Below are 21,763 nucleotides of genomic sequence, written 5' to 3' on the forward strand. Positions count from 1 at the left end.
AAGAGGTGCTGTCTCTGGAGCTATAACACTATGTAAATCACACTTTACTCAGCCAGTACTGTTAGATATAGTTGTGCACTGGTGTTCAGCAAAATTCCTTCTAGAGAGAGTCCTGTTAGAAGGGATTAATGCATTTTTAAAAAAATTCTTTCACCAACATTCATTATATCAGGTGGTATTTTAAGACCAAACCCTGAAGACCTCTCTTAGTAAAAGCTCTCACTGGAGTCTGAAGGAGCTTTGGCTGAGCCACAACCCAGCAAGCTGGCAATAGAAGCAGGTCATTTGCTCTGCTCTTCTCTTCCATGACCACCTGACCACTCTGAGTAAACAGCAGTAATGGAAAGAGCAAGAAGCCATGGCCTGCCTGTGGAGCAAATCCAGCATTACAGAAAAACATATTTACAAATCCTTGAACCTTGAACACTGTATAGTGCACTCTATGCGAATTATTTTATTGCACTACAGGTGTGCTCTGAAAATAAATTACTCTGATCCCCATTTCCACATTCAACCCAATGAATCTTAACAACAATATAAAGAGTTTCTCCTTTCTTTGAACCAGAATCTTTCGAGAACAGCTTATAGTAAATGACATGAAAAATCCAAACACAGGAAAGGAGAATAAGCAGTACAGAGAAAGCAACTGAATCCTGTAGTGCAACCAGAGTGATTGTTCTGATATCAATTTGTGTAGTTGCTCATGGACACAACTCTGAAGTGAACTAAGGGGGCATGAAAGGGGAACCCATAAAAGAAAGACGTCCATAGGGGAAGGGGCCCCCAGCCGTCCCGCTGGTAAAGCCATGAACTCTGCGCAAAACACAACAACGTCTAGGGCAAAACAGACTGAAACTACTAAGCCATGACTCCACCTGTAAGCTATGCAAAGTCTAAGAGTGACTTCTAGCTGAGACAAGCTCAGTGCAGCTCCTCCTGGCGTGTCCAAAAGGGTGGATCTCTTTTGGCATATTTACCCATGGGATTGTTCCCCATTTTTCCCCTTTTACCATCATGGCTGAACTTCAAATGTAGATTTCACCTGGGCCTATTTTCTTTGAAGTGTGTTATGTACACAGTGAAGACACAATCCCTGCTTTTCAAGGCTTGGAGTTTATGGAACAAGTATCTACAGAGTATGTTAAATATTTTAGATCATTACTGCATCTTGGATTACAGTCAAAGACTTACACAATAATCTAAAATAAATAATACCAAGTGATAATTGCAACTAAAGAGTAACAAAATCTGGATTTTTAATCCTTTTCTCGAAAAATCAAAAGACTACTAAATGGGCAGAGTTTTCAAGACGTCACAAAGGACATGTAGGACACAGCACGTGGACTTGTTTTACACATACGGATGCTTCAGAAACATAAATGCCTTGTACTTGTAATGTATATGATCAATTAGCTGCTTTGCATTCCAACCAGCTATTTTACATCTCCAGTGGTGGTAAGGGCAGGCACAAACTGAATATATGAATGTTGAAAGCCTGTTTGCATGTTACTGTGAGCTTTGGGTCTTCTGTTATGGGGTTTTTTTATTCCCTTTCATTTAATGTGCATTACTACTAGGGCTCCAGGGTCCTAGTCTGAGCCAGTGTATCTATACATACAGCCATGGCTGACCCAAAGATTGCCCTGTGATCTTATCTGTCTAATTTGCAAAGGTCTCAGGTTCATGCCTGGTGTCTGTGCCAGACTCCCACATAAGGTATCATCCTTGCCATGGCTCACTTTCAGATGTGACCTTTTCTGCAGCATGTTAACATCTCTTCTGGCCACGTAGATTCAGTGGTAGCTAGCACACATTTCCTTGTTTCCATGCTCTATAGTGCCTATAGAGCAGAGAGAAGCCTCAAAAGAAACAAACAACTCATCTGCAGGCTGATTATGCACAGGCATCTGTTTCACAACAAAAAGCCCAACTTCGGACTACTTTGCTGTGGCCTGCAAGGTACCATTCAGGTGACAGTCTATGCAGCTTGACCTGTTTGATGATAACCTCAAGACTCACCACTAAGAGAACTGAAAAAGTCTTAGAAAGCTTTGAAGAAAGTTCATATGAAGACACCCTCTGATCACACTCAGTATTTGTTGTAAAACATACTGAGCATTTGATGCATTTAATTTTTAGTCCATCTCACGTGCCTTTGGGCCATAGCAACAAAATCCTGTTACTGAATCACATTATGACCATAAAGTTCAAGGAATCATTTCTATAAGAAAATTTACTAAATAATCTCCAAAATTTTTAGTATTAAGGATTCTGGTTTGGGTCTTTGGGGCTAATCTTATTTCCTACTACAACTCTTTGAAGTGCACTATTCTGTGCTTACATACTTTTGGAGTATAGAGCTGTGGTTCATATGCATAAACCCACCTTTACATGTGCAAAACTGGTGAGCTCTCAGTGAATTTTCAGAGACTCTATTGAGACCTTGATCATTTACTGTTGTGGGCTTTGGAAAGGAAGACTTTGGCTTATTCTTTTGTTTTCTTTGAACCTTGTACATTAAATGTATACATGAAGGTAAACTGAAAGACCAGAAAAAGGAAGATGAATAGGAAAGGAATGTTTCTACATATACCTACATTACAGATAGGATCGTGATAAACAAAATCAAATAAAGCTTGATTGGAATACTTTATTACTAAAGATCTTATTTTCATGATGCACTACAAGGCAACTTTTGTAAGAGATATGTGGTGGTTGTTTAAACATGTTCATATGGATGCTTCAAAATCTTGCATATATATTTTAACTAAAGAGAACCTTGGGTAGAAAAGTTAGGATCTAGATCTGTATCTGAGCTATCCCTCTGCTCCAGGGTTTGGGTTTGGTTCTTATCTCTCTTTTGACGACGTAATTTAAAGACAAAACCATAGTTCAGTTTCCTTTTTGAGAGAGAACAAAGTTCACTTTATGAATGCAAGGGAAAAAAACTATTTGATGATATGCAAAATTTCAGAGGTTGTTTTTCCCTGACCCCTTTTTTTCCCCAATAATCTTCATATGAACTGACTTCAATTTTCAAGGTACTCATTAGTAAAATGAAAATAAAAGGAAGAATTTTAAAAGAGGAGGTTTTTTGTTTGTTTGTTTTTCTAAATCTGAAGCAAACAGAAGGCAGATTGTGAACAGAGAATCCTCAAGGCATAGATGTGACTGTCAGTGTTAACTACCAAGGGTTTGTACTTCAGATTTTCCCCATTGTCATGTTACTTTAGCAGACAAAACAGTGAAATGGAACCTACCACTTAACAAGGATCTGGTATTTCAGATCCATGCTTTCCTGTCACATTACAGGCTAGATGTGCACCTTCTTGCCATGCCACTAGTTTTTGAACATGAAAAGAATAATATCATCATTTATTTTACTGTCAAAAACCTCATCCTCTTTGCTGAAGTTCTGTGCACAGATCCATATAATAATATTAGTGAAGTAGCTATCATCGAGCTGATACAAAAGTGAGTCAAGAAAAAAAATGATTTCTTGTGATAGATATTTGAATTATATTTGCAGTAATGTATTCTTAGAATGTTTGGAACAAGTAGATAGATTCACTAAAAACTGTCCAAAATAAGTAGGCTATTTTATTTTTTAGTTTTCAGAGTTGGCTTTGACTGGTATATAGCAATGCTTTCATTACTGTCTGCCTGCACCACCTCAGCAAGTTCACGATAATTTGGGTCAACCATTTTTTCCTGAATATTTAGAAGTCATTTGCCATAGATTCATCAGGCTAGCCTCAGGGATACAGAGTCTTGGAAACACAATAATGGGAAAAACTGCCTTTGCTCTTTATTCTTCTTTCAGCACTTAATACCACACCTCATGGAACAACTCCATACCTCCTTTCATGTCCTTCCTATCTCTCTGGTACATCCTTCCTCTAACCAGGAGCCAGCTCATCTCCCTAATCTCCTTTTGCTAAACACCTTTCTTTTGCTTACAATACACTAAATATACAAATGGCCAAAAAGCACTCTAGATGGCCCTGTAACTTGACAAGCCACACGTCTATAATTACGCATGAACCTCATCAGCTAACAAAATATTACCATCATGTTCTAACACCTTCTCCTTCACCCTTGGCTCTGGTTCCCCAACCACTTCCCTCTACCTTCCACGACAGCTTCTCTTTGCATTGCTTTAAAGACTAACAGCATATTGAGGGAAATGTTTTCCATACTGCTAATATAGCCTGTGTGACTGTTCAGTTGTTAGTGAATAATGACAATAATAACAGTAATAATTGTGTTTGTATTCATGTTTGGCTCTCATTAGATGCTGACTCGGTTCTGACATAATAGCCACTCACATATATGCTGCAGCAGCAGCCAGTATTTCATGTGGAAGTTCACTTTAACCACTATCACCACCAACACTTCTCTTTTGTTATGGGACTTTTGTCTGGTTTTCAACAGTAACAACCACTAATTTGCCTACTTTAAAAAAAAAAAAAAAGCAATTGTGTTTTTTCTCTTTTCCTTTTTGTAAATTCTGTTTCATAAGTTTTGTTTAAATAAAAGGCATCTACCTGGAAACTGCAAGGCTCTTGTTTAGGGCTGGTTTCTGAGCAAGAAGCAAACAGAATAAGGAACTTGGGATGGAGACCCAAAACAGCAAGTTGTCTTGGGGAATGTGCAAATTTTTCCACTGGACTACTACTTTTTACATTAGTTGATTCTTCAATCAACAAACTGTGCTTCTTCACTAATATGTGAGGGCCACAGCACAGATTAGCTAGGGCAGAGAAGCTGGAAATTAAGCACAAGAATTTTATGCTAAACTATGCAGCTTTCTGGGGATCCAGCCTAATTGATAGAAGTATTTGTACCATGTTACAACCCACTGCCTGAATAACCACAATATGATCACACTTTTTTGCTGATGGGATAGGAAAAGCATATTTCAAAGAGGAGATGCAGGGTTCATGGTGAGAAGAGTCGTTCTGCAGAGCTGACAGAGGGTTTATTTTGCTATTAACTCCTCTACCACATACCCTCACACCAAGCTGGGACTTGCTGATCCCACCTATGGCATAGCTCCATCCAGGATGCCTGCTTGCCCTGAATTCCTGTCCAGACTACCAAGTAACCCAGGGGGAATCTCTGTCTGCAAAGGAAATTGTCCCCACGTGGGTGGCTATCACTGAAACAGCCCAGTGGAGCCCACTGACACCATTTCAGAAAGCTGCTGTCAGACCATTACTTTGGTACCACGCAGTCTTTCACATTTGTGTGGTTTTGGTAAGCATTTACTTGGAGCCCAGCTGTATCTATGCGGTTTATTCATATTGTATTTGTTGAGAAAAGAGCAAGAGTTTGCAAGACCACTTCCCTGGCATCCCACTCCAGTGGCTGCTATACCGCTGGTGTAGCAGCAGGCTCACTTCCCCCTTGCTCCCAGGATTGTGAGCCTCCCAGAGCCACATATCACTGGGACAGTACTTTATATATATGCCACCACCTGTTTATGCTCACTGCCTTTATAAAAGCAAACAGAAATTAGGGGAATGAGGTTTCCTTGCTCTGTAGCCACTTGCTACAGGTAAGCCAAGAAGTTGTGGGAAACAATGTCTCCCCACCTCTGTAAAAGCCAAGAACACTTTCCCACCTTCCTTGTCTCCCTCCTGCCTGTGGTTAGAAGAGCAACGCTTCCGTGGCGTCGCTCCTTCTCACCTGGCACAGCAAGAGCTGCCCATCCTGTTTCCATTGATTTCTCCAGTGGTTGCGTTAAACAATACAATGGAGTATTTATGTGTCAGTGTTAGGAGCAGGTTATTAAGTAAAACCCACCGTAAATAGAGCCGTTAATTCAGTTGCTGGCATGGCTCTCTGTTATCTCCTCAATACCTCCCAGAGGGTATTAGTCTTACCCTTTCGTTTGAGTTGGCAGCAGAGTTATTTTTTTGCACCTGCTGCTCTACTCCGATAACAACACAGGTCAGCTTTGATTTGTTGGAATATAAACAAAAAAAGCAAAGCCAGGCATCTGCCTCAACAGCCGGGGCTGGTTTGACGGTAGAGCTTTTCCCACTAGGTTTTGTACAAATGTGCTCTTTCAATTCTTATGTGAACTCTCTCCTGTTTCACAAACTGTCCTTTGCTACAGAATAGCCTGGTGTCAGAAAAGGGCTCAATACTATTCTTTTCCCTCAATGGAACCAGTCAAAGCAACGCCCTGTTCTAAGACTAAAGTCAGAAGTATCATGCAAAATACACAAAGAAAAAGCAGCTAAGACATGGTGGTTCAAAAATTACTAGGAAAAAGCAGCAAATTAAGTGTAAATAGTAAAGTAACTTTCTTGAGAGATAAAACCTGAAAGACTGGGAAGGTTTGCTTTCCCATATGAACCCACACACACTCTATCTCTTAATTTACTATTTCACAGGAAAAAAAAAACAACATTGAGTCCATGAGAAGTAGGTACTCAGCTGGGAACTGAGCTACTTTTAAGTTCTTCTGAAAATTAAGCCTGCAGGGCTCATCTACTCTAATAGCATCTGTGGTGATGGAAGGACTGAAACACTGACAACCATGGAGCAGAAAAGGAAGAGTCCACGTATACAGCAAAGGCGATCAATAGCATAAATCATAGAAATGAAGGAAGGAACCAGCAGTGCATCCTACATTACAAACAGGAAAACTGGGACACTGAGCTGAAATTATTTACTTAAGACATGAAACAAGTCAATGGAGAAGTCAGTCCAACTCATATCTTCCAGCTCAAGCTCCAGTGCTATCCATTGCATCACGTCTCTGGGAAATCTTTCAACATGCAGATGAGTTAGGTTGAATGTGGGATGTTTTGCGGGCAGAGAGAAGGTATTCAACAAGAGAAAGAATTCTCAAGGTAAAAAAAGGAGACCTGTTCAGACTGAAAACAAGATTCTTCTATGCATCATGGCTATTATATGACTAGTAGAGATTTGAATGATAAGTTAGCCAAACAATTAAACCTACACTTGAAGTATTAAATCAAAAAATCTGCCCTTGACCTATGTATGATCCTGAAAATGAGCTAGGAATTCCTAAGCAGAGCTGGCTGAAATTCAAAATTTCTGTTCTGTGGAGCTGTGGCTATTTCTACAGGGGTTTTTCCTTCCTTCCATTTTGTTTGTTTGTTTGTTTCTTTGTGTTTTTGGTTGGTTGGTTGGTTGGTTGGTTGGTTGGTTGGTTGGTTGGGGTTTATTTGCTTGTGTGATTTAGAAGTTTTTTTGTTGATTGGGTTTTGACTTATTTTTATTTTCTCTTTTAATCACAATGAAAGAAAGGAATTTTTAAAAGAAAGTACCCTGGCAACAGAGAATCAACTGACATGTAAAAACGTATATTCAATTGTTCAAGGATCAAACGTGCAACTCTGTTATGTGGAATTGTTTGTGAAAGACAGAAATGTGAAGCATAAACCTGAGGTGCACAGGCAGTAAAATCACCCCAGAGCAGCTGCAGTGGGAGCAATAAACTCACCTAACATGGCTGCTGTGCACTTGGTGACCAGGGAACCCTCTGCAGAGCCCAACCATGCTAATCCTGAAATGTAGGCAGCCTCAAAACCAAACTAGGATGTGATGTTTGTGATCCTGTTCATTCTTTTTCACTGAATACCTCTATTTTTCATTTTCCTTATTTCTTTTACTTTTCTTTTTTAAATTTTTCTTTCCATTTTTCCCTTTCTCTTTAACTTTTTGTCTTTTAATTAGTCAGACTGACTGACCAGGACAAGTAATTTTTCTTCAATACACCATAATCTTGTAACCAGTAAAACAGAATAAATTACCACCTTAAAGTATGTATCTGTGGCACAAGAATGCCAGGTCTTACAGCAACTGCAGAGTATATAGCTGGTCTATGGGAGTGAGGCTGGAGGAATCAGAAATCAGAAAAAGAACTTTCCTTCCTCCAGTTCTTTTTGCTCCCCTGTACTGCTATGTATCTCAGTCATCAACGTAACTGGAAGAGATTTCCCCAACAAAATCAACGAAAATATTTCCAGACTATTTCAAACAACTATTTTCCTCAAAAGTACATTTTTTACAATGGAATGATACCTATTTTAACAATGTTCTGAGAAAGGAGTATTATCAGAGATCCTTATAACAGCTATTTGCAGGGGCCGGGGTGTTTTTCTTCTTTTTATCTTTAAGGATTAAATCTTAATTTTATTTTTAAAGATTGGAAATGTTTCATAGCATAGGGAAGGCTGATGCTTTGATCTGCTGCTTATAGCCCACAGTTTGGGGAATGGCAGCCCTGGACACCCTGGCTCTCAGGCCATGCACATGTTCCTGGAAAAAAAAACCTACTGCAGCACGGGGCAAACCTGCAGGCATGGAAGTGGAAAGCAGCAGTCTAGGACCCCCGGGCATGAACAGCCCCTCACTATCTACAAGACAATGCCAGCCACTCACTTATACCAACTGACACATCCTTAAAGGATTTTTAAATCAAGGCTATGCAGATTAGAAAACAGAATTGGTTGGAATTGGGGAAAAGTATTTGAATTCCTCTTTTAGAAGTTACAGGAAGAAAGCCTGTGAAGGATATAAGGGATTTTCAAGCCTTACGAGGAGCATCTGAGGGAATTGGGGTTTTTTTAGTCTGGAGAAAAAAAGGCTCCAAGGAGACTTTATCACTCTCCAGAACTACCTGAAAGGAGTCTGGGTGTCAGTCTCTTTTCTCAGGTGACAAGTGACAGCATGAGAGAACATGGTCTCCAGTTACACCAGGGGAGCTTTAACTGAATATTAGGAAACATTTCTTCACCAAAAAGGTTAGCAGGCATTAGAACAGGCTGCTCAGGGAAGTGGAAGGGTCTCCACACCTGGAAATATTTAAAATACACAGAGATATGTGTATCTTAGGGACTTGGTTTAGTAATAGACTCAGCACTGCTGAGTTAATGGTTGGACTCAACGATCTTAGAGATCTTTTCCAGCCTAAATTAATCTATAATTCCATGTGTTTAGAGTAAGGTGTTTGTTACAACTGTTGGAATCAGCAACAGGCAGACAAATAAATTTACGGATTGACTCTAGTCCAAATATATTGAAGATTTTAAAGAAGGAAACAAAGTTTCTACCTGTTGTTACAAAGTATTACAGCTCCATCATTAAAAGTCTTAGGGTAAGGATATCTGCGAGTCACTAAATGTAGAAAAAAAAATGCATCTATTTCATTTTGTACAGTCCAATTTTGATAAGTCTATAAGGATATCTTACTCATCTAATCACCTATTAATTCAGTCTTCTAAACCTTTTTCATCTTCCTCTGTCAGGGCAGGTGCCTGGGAATATTAAGTCTTTTATGTGAGTACTATGTTAGATCTCACTGCAAAAGAGATGAGAACAGCACCCTTGAGTGTGTCAGAATTTGACTCCCTGATAAGCCCCTCCAATCTATGAGACAATTGCTTAACCAAGCATACTTTGAAAGTGCATCATCAAGATGCAAGCTTTTAAACTATTGTGTAATAATAATTACATGTTGCAGTAAAAATCATTAAGAAAGTTTGGGGGTAATCACTATATCGTGGTTCTGATTCCTGACCATAGCATCTTGGGCAGTTTTACACAGGTTCTTTAACTATATAGCAACATAAATTAATTAACTGCTCACTGTTAAATGAAAGAAAACCAGGAATGGTTTAAAAAAAAAAACAAAACAATTCTTCTTGTGATGGCACTACTAATTTAGGCAATAAACTACATTTTTACACATATTGCTTAATCCTTACAGACTTACAGGGGCTCAGGAGACTTCTGGCTACATCTGATTGTGCTTGAGAAAATATCTCAAATATTTATGTCTGTATCCTTCCTGCATAATAAGCAGGGACTTTTATTCCACTTTTTTGTAGCTCCTTTAGGTAAAATTACTTTTTTTTCCCACCACCACCACAAAGCAATTCTCTTTTATTTCCCCATCTATTTGGTGTATAACCAGTGATTACCCAGCTCCAGTTGGCTGTTCTGTCTGCTAGATCTCATACTCTTTCCTGTGAAGCACATTTCACAAGATCAGCAGAGGAATAGGTAATGATAACCATGTGCAATGTCAGCTTTTGGAAAGGCAGCCTTTGAGGGCTCTTCCTCAGAGGGAGACATGCAAAATGCCAAATGCCAGTCGATTGCTCCACTGGCTACATGACTCCATGTTTACTCATTCGCACCCGTCTGTAGACCAATGACCAACAAACGCCCCAAGTATTTTAGGCATTCATGAGGGATTTGGTGCAAACTGCATCCCCAGTAGAGCTCAAAGGAGCTCTCATACTAAGACTCCTGATGACTTCCTCAAAAACAAAAATAAATCCTTACTTTTTTTGTATACCAGCTGTGAGAACAACTCCTTCTTTCCTTAGCCTTTTGATCAGCAGTGCTACTCGTGAGTTCAAGTGTTACCAAGTCCATAAGGTACCCTTTTCTCAAACACTTACTGAAAAACTTCCTGGGATCATCAGAGACCATAACACATGTAGGCTGCAGAGTGTGCTGAGGCAGGGACAGTGAGGGAGAGATGCAGCCATTTGTGGTTAGAGATCTTGAAGTGCCCTTGGACACCAGCTGAGTGGCTGAAGCCAGAGCGCTTTGCTGAAGATGGTGTTGAACAACACCAGTGCTCACAAGGTGCTTATTATTAGGGAGAAAATTCCATGAGGTTATGGCTGAAATTCAGTAGTAGTGAAGCTGTGAGATGGGACAGACACTTTACTTCATTAAACATCACAAACTGTGCTAACTACAAAAATAGTGTTTCTGTTAATTTCCTTGTGGACATGGAAAAAAAAAAGCCTTTACATTTTGTTCTACCACATCCTAATACTGTGTGTCATTAGTAATGACAAATGACAATGAAGTTTGTGGCCGTTTTCTTTTTATGTGTTGTTTGTTTCAGCAATGCCTATACCTCAGCAAGAATACCTACTTTACAGTTGTAGGAAGGCTGATGAGAAAGAGAGCCCTGTAAGACCAGAAAATCCTACAAAGGGTGGGCACATTGCCCTCAGATTAAGAAAGGGTCATTCATCTCTATCTGTATCTCGATCTCAGCACACTGCCGAATTTTTAAGCCAGACAGGTCTGTCCTGGAGCATCCACTTTCCAACCTGTCTCTCCATACAGTAGGTCACTGCCCCAGCTCACAGAAATGGTATTCATAGTATTGCAGAAAGAGGTCAGACAATTTTGTGATTGAATCTGAACAAGCTAACAGCAACAGAAAGCATGTGACTGTAGACTCCACAGAACAGATTCAGGCTACATTACGATTACCGAGAAGTTTTCTTGGCTTGGTCTTGTCACTAAGTTAAACATATTTATAAAAAGCATGGAAGGGGCAAACAAGGAAGGAAAGTTAAGCGCTGGTTCTGGAAAGGTGTCATGGCTCGTGGGCAGTTCTCTGAGTTTGCTGAGTCAATAAAACCATTAATCCTTTTCTGTGAGAATTGTACATAAATACACACTTCTTCAGCAGGTGTAGAATTCCATCCTCACAGGGGAGTTTGGTGCAAATTGCTGTGGGACACACAACAGACTAACATATCACTGCTGCCCGAACACACACGCACATACAGATATCCTTCTTTGTCCTCTCTAATCTCTCTCCATCTCTGTTTCTGGATGATTTTTTTTTTTAGTTTGATCTCTTTCCACTGCAGCTTGCTACCTTGCAACTTCCCATACAGAACAAGTACAGATGTTAACAAGAAAATTCATTGTGAATGAAAAAAAATTAAGGAAGTTGAGTGAGAGCCAAATGATTTTTCACTTGTTCTACTGTCCTATTGTCTGTTTCCACCAGCGCTGATAACCCACAACACCCTGAGAATATCTAAAGTAATAAGAAATTACTGCGGCAATACCACAGCATAGTCTCTCAGGTGACAAGAAGGTAATAATATCCCGTGTAAAACACACCACATTCTACTACCTGATCTCACCACAACTGGGGTAAATATATGGTTCTCACTCTATAGGTGGCTGTGCAGTGTGACCTAACTTGTGCTGGGGCAAGCAAAGAGATATTCTGATCTGAGAGCCTTTATTATCAGGACTTGGGGAAATATGTATTATTACTATTGTTAAAGACTTCACAAGTGACACTTGGAATAGAAACAAAACCAGAAATGCTAAATGCAAGAGAACATTGACTCTGCTAATGATAACTTTGTCTCTGCATACAGGACCAGTGCTCAAGGGGGAGAAGGGTGTCTGGAGGATGGCTGCTCTACAAAAGCCTTGGGCACACTTCATAAACCCCTGAACTGGAATTCCCAGTATATTGACTCATAATATCTCTGTTTGTCACTCTGCAGACTCTGATCCATCCTGACATCCAAATTTCATAGCTAATGTTGAAAAATTAGAGGACAGAATTGAAGTGATGAAAGGATGGAAAAGTTTACAGTGAAACAGGTTAAGATCCTTCACTGTAGTGCAAGTTTCTCCATGAAAAGGAACAGGCTTTGGAGCTCAGACTACCACAATTATCAGAGACTAGGCTAAGAAAGGACTTGTCCCCAGCTAACTACACAAGGAACAGAAATTTCCAACCCAGAGGAACTTCTCAATAGCCACCTAAAGACAACAAAATCAGGTGGCTGAATGTTAAAGCAAGACCATGTCAGACTGAAAATAAGATATTTTTAGAAGAATGGTATTTAATTGCTGGGGGACTTAAAAACATTCTGGGGAATTTCTCATCACTCGACTTCTGGACTTTTTTTTTCACAATTGGAAGTTTTCTAAAATATAAGCTCTACTTGAAGTCACAGAATTATCTCTGAAAAATTCTGGCAAGTCTTATGCTATTATTGAGACAATCATTTGGTTTTGAAAATTGTACGGGGAAGGAATTAAACTGTCATTGTGATATTTGTAAGTGAAACACCTTAATCCTGTTGTTTTTCTAGTTTTAATTGCAGCCTTTTTCTTTAGTTTCTGCATTTGCATTAAATATACAACTGCTATATTTTCCAGCTCTGATATTTTCTACAGTGCAAAACAGATGTCAGACAACTGGTTTAAACTACACACTACAAATTTCCTATCAAAGCAAAACTTAAAGAGCACATTTTTTAATTTTACTGAAGTTTTCACAAATTGCAGGAAATACTGGTGCATGTTAGATCTATTTAACATGGCATCAAGTGAGACAAGTATAAATAAAATTACTAAATGAAACTTTTATCTTAAGGTACATTTCTGTCATTATAAGCTTGTTTAATTCTAATAGTTGTTTGGTTCTAAAAAATGGAAAAGGTAGGAAAGATAGTTAAATGTACTTTAGAAGCAAACACAACATATGCCTTTAGATGAAGTAATCAAAAAGCACATTACTGATATAATTGAATAACTCTATAACAATATACACACAAGTATGTACCTGAAATGTCTCACAGGGTGAAATGCAAACATTTGTCACTAAGTCCATTGCACATATTTTACAAAATCAACACAGATTTGGAGCAACTTTTTCTTCACATTCTCTTCTACAACTACCTTAACAATTGTGTCTATACCTTAAGGGGCCAGTTCTGGTTCTATTAAAATAAAATTACCATTGGAACAGAAACAAATTAAACAAGCAAAAACACTGCGGGCCTCACACTATATTTACCTACCCAGTGCCTGAGCTGGGTTCTGTACAGTTTTTGCTTAGACAGAACTAAGATCAGCAGAACCTCCTTCACCACACAACTGCCAAGAAACTGCCTTGAGACTGAAACCAAGCCAAATTATAAATGTAGTTTAGGGGTTTTTTGTTACTGTCCATCAACATCCTCATCACTAAAACGAACCGAAACACAGTCATTGTATCCTGGTTCTGTGACACAAAAACTCTCCATAGCATTGAGAAAGTCCCCTTTTTCACCCCTTGTCTTACTGAACAGATGACAACTCTGTTGACAAAAGTAGCAGATTTAGGACCGGGAATATTATTCGATTCATCATAATAGAAAAGATTCTTAGGATCTCGTCCCACTCAAACAAAACACAACAGAAATACTTAAATAGAAGATAAAAGTTCAAACCAGGAAAGCAGAAATCTTTATTGCAAGATTAAAAAGCCTTTTGAATAAATGACCTTAGCTGCTGTTCTGAAGTGGGAAGAGAGAGGCTTGGTATAATGGCCAGGAGTCCAGCAGACATTTTTTTTCCTTTTTTAATTATTGTCACTGATGTTATTTTAAAGGAAGTGCATTTAAGAAAAAAAATAAATACCCCAAACACCTTACCTCATTTAGCTGAAGATTCTGGAGTGGAAATCCTGAACTGAGGCAATGGGAAAACTGTCTACAGAACAGTAGGTTGGGTAAGCACAGGTACTAGGTTATGTCAACTAAAGACTCCCAGGAGTGAAGATAAATGGATGTGATACTAATTTTAAAACATTTTGCTGAACACTCAAGCAGCCAATAGGGGAATTCCTTAGGTCACTTCCTGTTAATTTGATTGGATCTGCAACGACAACAACCAAGATGAGGTTGAGAGCGTTTGCATAAGGCCAGCTCAGTCCTCGGCATTCAAAGAGAACAGGTCTAACCGGGTTACACGCGTGGCTCCAGAACAAAAGAAAAACCTGGTAATGGATGAGGGATTGATTTCTTTGTAGTTGTTTTTTAAGACCATCCCTTCATTATTTATTTTTTTTAATTGAGGTTATTTCAGGTAGATAGGGAGATCATGATTAGAATGGGGAGAAGTGAAAAGCAGGAATGTCCTAAATTAAAATTAGTCTGGAAATAACATTGGGAGATAGATGGTGTGGAATAACCCTGTGCTGGCAGGGAGGTAGACTGGGTGAGCCCATGTGATGAGCTCAATGCTTTCTTTTATACATTGAGAGTCCTGAAAAATGCATGAAAGGGTAGTTTATTGGTCTTTCAGCTTCTCTCAATATTTGGGAGTAGGTAAGAAACAAAATGAGGGAAAAAATAACCAGTGTGTGGGTATATGGGGTTGAGTATGAAAGTTCAGCTATATGCAGGTTAGCACAGCAGAGAATCAGTAGGCATGCTCAGTCCCAAGTTTTCCTTGACCACATGTGAGTTACTCCTTCAGCCTGCATCCATGAACCTGAGCAGGAAACCAGGTGCCCAAATGAAAATAGGAAGCCTCATCTGTTTTTCATTATTTCACTAGTCAAAACAAGGCACCAACATGCAAACAGTTAAAAATGCACTAAAATGTGGGCAGGTTCTGAGGTTTCATTAATTTGCATGCATAAAGAAATGCTAAATATTATTATTCAGTGACTGTTCAATGGTCTGTGTGAAGTGAATTTTCTAGTCTTTGCTCATTTTTGGTCCCAAGTCTCATCATAAATCTTCCCCTGACAGATACGGACAGGAGTTCTCAGTGCTAGATTTACCAAGTACGGGAAATGAATTGTCCTTCAACATCCAGAGATACTATTAATTATTAATCAAGGCTCATTGTCAATGTAGGGGAAATATTTCACAAATACTATTTATGCTGATCCTGATTTCAAGATAAATAATGGATCTCAGACTCAAGGAATGTCACCTTTGTTCCTATCATCCACACTAACACCAATTAAAAACTAAGTTCCTTTTGTTCGTGTAGATAAGGTGCACCTGTGTACAAGTGTTGCTTGGGAAGATTCAATTATTTCTCACCCAGTTTAGATCAAGTTCCATGGCTTCCACTGAGTCTCACCTATCAAAGAAAGGTGTCCCTGAGGAAGAAGGAAGACTGTAAATACCCATCTTGGAAAGCTTCATTGTCTTGCATTTACAACACCAGGGGTTGAAGTTGTCCCTGCAGACAGCTAAGGAACTATTTTGATAGGCCTAGCACTTACAAGATTTCTCTAAGTGTTCATGTCACTGAGTCCAAGTATTTGCATACCAGGTCATGTTTTGTCATCAAAATAATGCCTTTGCATGATATCAGCATGAATGATCAGTCCAGAGCAGGAAAAACTAAGCAAAGAACTAGCAAGCAGTAAAGAGCACTTTCATTCCCAGGAAGGGTATCTTTAGGAAGAAACCCAAGTCTTACATTGTGCCACGAGGAGATTAAAAAATCACACTGAAATTCACCTATATGCTGCAGAAGCACCACAGGAGGTTGTGACCAATGGATCTCAACATAGACTGGGAAAGCAAAATTTTCCTATTGCTAGAAAGGACATCAGCAAATGCAGAAGATAAATGGTTCCAATGTGATACTGAGAGTGGAATGTCACTTTCTGTTTGTGTGACTCTTGGCCTTTTCTGTTTCAGCTCCTAAGGGCAGAGACAGCTTTGGTCGCTAAGACGCAGAATACTTCCAGACAGACAAAAAAGCACATTGTACCAACAGGTCTGGACAGGGTGAAGCTAGCTTGGTCGGCACACCAGCATGCATTATTTATTACTGTGCTATTTTCAAAGGCAGGGTGCCACACAGGGTGGTGGCTCCCTAAATTTACTGCCCTACCTGGCCAACTATGCTGCCCCCATGCTCCCAAGTATGCTTATTGACACTTACATGTGGTTCAGCACAGAGAGGATTACGGGTGGCTTTCGGAGACAGTCAGGCCTTTCCCTCTGCATATCCCTCTTTAGCACTGCAGCCACAAAATTAACATGAATTTGGTCCCCACACAGTTCTAGGTGGCAGAGAAAACATTAAAAACTTTATAACTAGGAACTTGGAGGCCACAATCACAGTGTGGCAGAAGTGCCAGTGCAGATTCCCAGAATTAATTTAATTATAGCCATCAAGCATCAAGGAAATTACCTAAATCTGTCTAGATTCTTAAATTGGCGTCTCTCACTGTAATGTCTGACACCTGATGAAAACAGACAACAAATGTATGGAAATTTCTATTTTTTCATTAATATTAATCTCTGCTTCATTTGTTAAATTCCAGTGGAATATCAAAAGATGGGTATAAAGCAGATGTGTAGGTTAGACATGCCAAGCAATTTGAGAATACAGAGTATGAGATTCCTGCCTTCATTCTGCTGCAACAAAATCAGAATTCATTAATAAACTTTGGAAAATAATACACTTTCTGTAAAAACATCACTAGAGAAGCCAGAAGAAATAGGACAGATACTATTTCCAGGCTGTGTTCTATGTTATAGGCAAATGCCATCTATTACTAAGGTTGCCCATTATTTAGGCTTGCAAGACCTTGTAATTTTTTCTTCACAGTTTGCTAAATTTTAGCCTTTAGCTCTTTGGCTAAACTGAAATTTTCCATCATGGGCATTTGCTATGCAACAAAATTTTGAGTAATTGTCAAAATTACTAGTATGGGTATACTGGTATATGTTTTTCTGGCAAATTCAAAAAGGCTAAGGAAAGTGCTGTACTTTGTATTTATAGTTTGTATTTATATTACTGCCTTTTCTTTGGACAGCTCAGGAACATTTATGTTTGAAACCCATATTGATGACAACTGGCTGTCAAATTACTAGTGTACTATTTACCATTCCAAACAAAATCCAACCAAAGTTAGCCAGTGTAAAGCTTTTTGACAAATCACAGAATCATGAAATGGACAAGCTTGGAAGGCATCACAGTGGGTCTTCCTGGTTCAACCTTCAGGGCCATCCCAGAGCACATGGCACAGATAGATCCTGAATAACTCCAGCGAGGGAGATTCCACACCCTCTCTGGGCAGCCTGTTCCAGTGCTCCGTCACCCACACAGTAAAGAAATTCTTCCTCATGTTCAAGTGGAACTTCTGTGCATCGGTTTCTGCCCTCTGCCTCTTGTCCTATTGCTTGGCACCACTGAGAAAGGCCTGGCTCCATCCTCTGACACCTCCTGTCACATACCTATAGACATTGATCCCTCTCATTCATCTCTTCTCGAGGCTGAACAGACCGGGCTGCCTCAGCCTTTCCTCCTAAGTGAGGAGCTCCAGCTCCTTAATAATCTCTGTAGCCCTCTGCTGGACCTGCTCCAGGAAATCCATGTCTCTTTTGCCCTGAGGAGCCCAGAACTGGACACAGAACTCCAGATGTGCCTCACCAGGGCTGAGGAGAGGGGCAGGATCATTTCCCTCGACCTGATGGCAATGCTCTTATAATGTACCCCAAGATCCCATTGGCCATCTTGGCCACTGCTGGCCATGCACAGCTTGTTTTCCAGCAGGACCCCCAGGTCCTTCTCCACAGAGCTGCTTCCCAAGAGCTCAGCCCCCAGCCTGTGCTGGTGCAGGGGGTTGTTCCTCCCCAGGAGCAGGACCTGCGCCTGCCTTTGTTGAATTTCAGAAGGTCCCTCTCTGCCCATCTCTCCAGCCTGTTGAGGCCCTTCTGAAGGGCTGCACAGCTCTCTGGGGAATGGGCCACTCCTCCTGGCTTTGTGTCTGCAGGGAAGCTGCTGAGGAGGCCTCTGCCCCTTCCTCCAAGTCATCGATGAATTGGGCAAAGCAGACTGGGCCCAGTATTGAACCCTGGGGGACACCACCAGTGACAGGGCTCCAAGCAGAGCCTGTGCTGCTGATCATGGCCCTCAGGGATCTGCCACTCAGCCAGCACTCAATGCGCCTCATTTTTCTCTCAGCCAGTCCACACTTCCTGTGTTTGCCTATGAGGATGTTGTGGGAGACAGTGTTGGAAGCCTTGCTGAAGTCCAAGAAGACAACAGCCACTGCTCTCCCCTCAAATCATAATCCACATGATGGATTCATGAGGCAAAGCCTCGTTCCCTCAGCTTTCTTTTGGAGCAAGTGTTCTCCACTTCCTGGCTTCACAAGGCTTTCCTAGCAGATAAAAAAAATGGCTATTCCTGTACACCCACAAACTTGAAAAAGCAGATTTTCTAATGAGTCCTCCATTTGCTCCAACAGCTACTCTCAGTACAGCAGCAGAGGTCTGCAGTGGGGAGCTAAAGGCCTCGTTCATGGGCTCAACCCACAGGCTACTCAATGCCGAAACAGCCATGTCTGCACGCCACTTATTCCAAACCTAAAAACTGTACACAGAGAACAGAACTAAGAGAACATTATTAACCTTGGGACAGGCTGGGAGGCGCAGTACGTAGGGCACAGACTGGGGGGTACTCATTCAAAGGGAAGCTACCCAACACTATGCATGCAGGGAGTGGCCCTGAGCTGTATTTGCTGCACATGAATCAAACTTGTGCTGAAAACTTCTGTTCATTTCCTCATGAGTTTTCTTATGCTGTTCATCCTCCTGGTATTTTAGGTATTATAGTTACACATGTACTTATAATGTAAATAAACATTTAATATATGTAGATTAGTGTATTACATTGTACTAATGTGTTAGCACTGACATTACAGTATTAGCACAAAAACACTTATTGATCTTTATGAATCCCTAGTGGGGTGAGAAAGTAATAATTTATTGTCCCTATTTTAATGGAGAATCCTAAAAAGATCAAGACAAAGGTGTTTATTTATTCAAGGTATCAATTTTGAGCTGCCTGAGCACCATGTATTTAAAACACTTATTATTCTATAGGTATGTAAAGTACTGAAAGCACAGCTAGCATTCATTCTCATTTCAGATTTTAGTACTTAGCAGTTCTGTAAATCAGACTTCTTTTCAGACAGAAAAGAAGGAAAAAATGGTTTGGTTTTTTTTTAATATTACCAAATATTGGCCTGAGTCTAGAAAACAGCCTAAGCATTTTGTCTGCGTTTTTCCAAATGTAATCAATCTCAAGAAAAATCCATTACAGTTCTGCCAATCACTGTCTAGACAAATTATAAGTAAAGAAAGTAATGATAAGGAGGTTGGCAATGGTCACAGCAGAATATTTGCAGCTCATATTCTTCCCAGTTTTCTGAAGACTCAAATTTTAAACCAATACAGCTACATATTTTAGTATTTCTACAGCTTCTTCACACACATAATAGTCATTAAACAGACCCCAACTTTCTGTTAGTTAATCTGATTAACTGAAAATCATTGAGTAACAAAGTTCCTTGATTCTGTATGTTCTACCCAGAAGAAGGATATATCCTGAAAATCCAGCTATGCCTCAAAAGAGGTACTGGATAACCTGATAAACAAAGGGATAAAACAAACACCCTCAAATTCCTTTCCCAGAAATTCATCTGCCAACCAGAAAATACCATTTAAGCACCACTTCTCCTATTATTGGAGAGGACCCCCACCACCCTTTGGTCTCCTTGCCACACAGATTGGATTGCCACACAGTTGGATTTTTTTCTTGAAAACATTGCAGTGGTTTCTCTCATCATGTCAGTTTAAAGGTACAGAAAGGGCAAAATAAGGTGTGCATCCATGAATTGAAGGACTTGCATAAAAAATGTTATGTAAGAAACTTTGCAAGGATCACTGAAAAACTGTCTATGTTTTGAGAGAGAGATTTATAAGAGAAAAAAACACAGAGACATCTGCACTGAGAAATAGAATGGGGATAGGGTAGAACGAAAAAACCAATATAAATAACGTATTAAGTTTTCCATGGAAAAGATAAGGGTAATAAATGGCCAGAATGAACTATCAAGGCAAACACGAATTGCATATACAAACATTGAAAGAAAGAAAGAAATGCAAATCCTAGGGATAATAGGCTAATAATTAATTATTTATTTATTTTAGTGTCCTCAATATGCAGATCAAACCAACTCAATGCATCATTGTTGTGCAAATCTTTGGGAATAAACTTGTGTGAGAAATAGGGAGACAAAGATTAATATTAATAAATAATAAATAAACAATGACAAATTAAAAGATATGTAGCAAGGAGGAGGCCATTAAATGCAGGGCAGCATGAAATATGTTTTGCTTCTGATTTGAAGGAAAAATGTTAAAAATTTGTAAGGAGTCCACACTATCAATTGGTAAGAAACTATTTATAAGACTATCTTTTGCCCATATGAGGTAACACAGTCACCTGGATTTCTGTGAGATTTTGATAATGTGTATCTAATAGTATTTTTATATAGCTGTGTATACTGCCTTTTCAGGTCTCCGAAATATTTAATTTATTATGAGGCAATACTGACTGTGCAATGATATCTCAGAGGAAAACTTCATAACTATGCAATAGAGGGTGTTAAACAACAAGCAGGGCAAAATGACCTAATGGGTCTTTTCTATCTGTTGTGTTTTGAATCTCTTAGCAAACACTTTGAAGCTGCCAGAACCAAAGCAAAATCATGAGAACATAACGAAGGCAAACACAAAGTAATGCACAAAGATTAAAAAAGAAAGGAGCACAGATATAATGAGATAAACTTTTAGTAGGCTTCAAATACTTCTGCTGTTCCATTAATAAACCAGGACATGCTAAAACCACAAGGAGAGGCATAACCATTCCTGGGTGTTGCACCTCTCACTCCCAAAATTTGGTGAATATAGAAATTATGAGTTTGTGCTAGGACCACAGAGATAGGAACTGGAGCACAGCTATAGAACTTAGAAGAGGTCTTGTGTCATGTGGATATTTTGACATTGCAGTACAATTGTAAGGAAAGTAGGAGTAAGCACTGTACCTAGTGACTGTATTTCACTATATACAGAATATATCAAACATTTTAGGAAACCTGCAAGTGCGTAAATGACTCCCAAACACAGAGTGTTGATTCTTATGATGCAGTGTGTCTTACCAAATTAAACTTTTCCTGTTTTAAGAATGTTGGATTCCCTCAGACCCCTATGGAGTAATTTAAAATCTAAGTGATTGGAACTTTCCCAAACATAAAAACTGTTCAGTAAAGAGAATTTAGGTTGAGCTGATCTCTAGATTAGCTAATTTGGATTGTAGGTCTCTAATCTCTAGAAGA

General features: G+C 39.5%; 2 protein-coding genes across 11 annotated transcripts in view; one reads left to right on the plus strand and one right to left on the minus strand.

The window, feature by feature from the left end:
- The window catches only part of EHF (ETS homologous factor), a 38,748-nt gene extending 19,713 nt beyond the window's left edge, over window positions 1–19,035 (minus strand). The window contains exon 1 of one of the 2 annotated variants that reach the window (XM_064425047.1): window positions 18,993–19,035. The gene's annotated coding sequence lies outside the window, so the exon portion shown is untranslated. Of the gene's footprint in view, window positions 1–14,252; window positions 14,425–18,992 lie in introns of those variants that run through there. The other variant, XM_064425048.1, reaches the window with a different exon arrangement.
- LOC135303344 (uncharacterized) overlaps window positions 1–21,763 on the plus strand; it is a 79,389-nt gene that overhangs the window by 11,246 nt on the left and 46,380 nt on the right. Inside the window, exon 1 of one of the 9 annotated variants that reach the window (XR_010364825.1) lies at window positions 14,477–14,599. The exons of the other annotated variants lie outside the window; for them this stretch is intronic. The gene's annotated coding sequence lies outside the window, so the exon portion shown is untranslated. Of the gene's footprint in view, window positions 1–14,476; window positions 14,600–21,763 lie in introns of those variants that run through there. 9 annotated transcript variants of the gene reach the window in all.

Source organism: Passer domesticus, chromosome 6 (assembly GCF_036417665.1).
Source record: "Passer domesticus isolate bPasDom1 chromosome 6, bPasDom1.hap1, whole genome shotgun sequence".
NCBI lineage: Eukaryota > Metazoa > Chordata > Aves > Passeriformes > Passeridae > Passer > Passer domesticus.